The sequence below is a fragment of the Triticum aestivum genome, chromosome 3A (assembly GCF_018294505.1).
Source record: "Triticum aestivum cultivar Chinese Spring chromosome 3A, IWGSC CS RefSeq v2.1, whole genome shotgun sequence".
Lineage (NCBI taxonomy): Eukaryota > Viridiplantae > Streptophyta > Magnoliopsida > Poales > Poaceae > Triticum > Triticum aestivum.
In genome coordinates this window covers 533,303-534,995 of record NC_057800.1, presented here as the reverse complement: position 1 = coordinate 534,995, position 1,693 = coordinate 533,303, and positions in this window count along the sequence as shown.

Here is a 1,693-nt window from a genome sequence, read left to right as displayed (position 1 = left end):
GAACCAAGTCCGGCATCGGTCTAGCCAGTTCATTATCTCTGGTTCGATCCCTTTATCAAGCAGATCATTCTTAGCATTGGCCCACTTAGGCCGGGTTTTGAGGTAGCCACCTGACCCCGTGCGATGGTGAAGCTTCTTCTTCGCAGCATTTTGCTTGTTTGTCGCCGACATCTTCTTACTCTTTTCCAATGTCTTGTGGGCCACAAATGCGGGCCATTGATCTCTGATCTTCTCATATTTGCCGATGAATTCTGGTGTCTCTTGTTTGTCGACAAACCTTTTCAGCTCATTCTTCCACCTCCTGAATAGGTCTGCCATCTTCTTAAGAGCAAAAGACTTGATTAATTGCTCTTTAACTGGCTTCTCCGGATCCTCCTCTGGCGGTAGGGTGAAATTTGACTTCAGCTCAGTCCAAAGATCATCTTTCTGCATATCATTGACATAAGACACCTCAGGGTCTTCGTTCTTAGGCTTATACCATTGGTGGATGTTGATCGGAATCTTTTCCCTAACAAGAACCCCGCACTGAGCAGCAAATGCATCTTTTGTCCGGATGGGTTCAAACGGTTGGCCATCGCGTGCGATTGCTGTGATCTCAAACCTTTCATTCGAGCACAACTTTTTCTTCGGGCCTTGTCTCTTTACCGAAGTTGTGCTCGATCCGGAGGGCTAGAAAAAAGAAGAAAGATGAGAGTTAATTAATATGTGTACATACCAAAACAATGAATGCATCAATTAGCTAGTCAGCACCAGCTTAACTAATATATATACCTGTCTGGACTTGGTTCGGTCACCGGAGCCGTCATCATGGTCTCCTTCTTGCACCGTCATTGGGTCACCGGAGCCGTCCTCACGGTCTCCTTCTTGCACCGGCATTGGGTCAAAGGAGCCATCATAATCATAGCCTACTTCTTCACCCTGTCCTTCCAGACCATCGGTGTCGTTGAGATACGAGAAGACGGCATCACTTCCTTGTGCGATTATGTCCCCCAACACCGCTTCTGTTGCTTCGTCTCGGGGGGTGTCCATAGTTTCTAAAAATATTTACAACATGGCAATTATTATTCAAACATGACAGATGGATATATTAGTGGCAAACGTAGAACTAGCTAGCTAATCACAGTAAGGAATAATATTAATTAGTGGCCTCGACGCTGCTTCTCTAGGGTTTGGGGTGGCCTCGACAACGCTTCAAGGGTTTGGGGTGGCCTCGAGAGAGTTTGTCGGGTAGGGGCGAGGCGGGAGGGGGTAGGAGACCGACATCGTTTTTTTCTAGGGTTTGGGTGTCCTAGAGAGTTTTGGTCGAGCGAGAGGGTCGGGGGGTGCTCCCGCTGTATAAGTTATCACAGTCGAGAGGGGGTATATATATATATCGACCGCCCCTCATGTCGAAGTTATCCGGGAGGGGGTAATATCGACAACGACATCATACATACACGGGAAAATAATGTTATCGGGGAGGGGGTTATATCGACCCCCCCCCACGTGTTGAAGTTATCGGGAGGGGGTTATATCGACAACGACGACATACGTACATGGGATAATAATACTATCGGGGAGGGGGTATATCGACCCCCCCCCCCTCGTGTTGAAGTTATCGGGAGGGGTATATCGACGACGACAGACCCAATAAAACATAAGAAAACGAAAAAGAAATAAAAGAAAAAAAAGAGGAGAAGAAGAAAGGAATAGA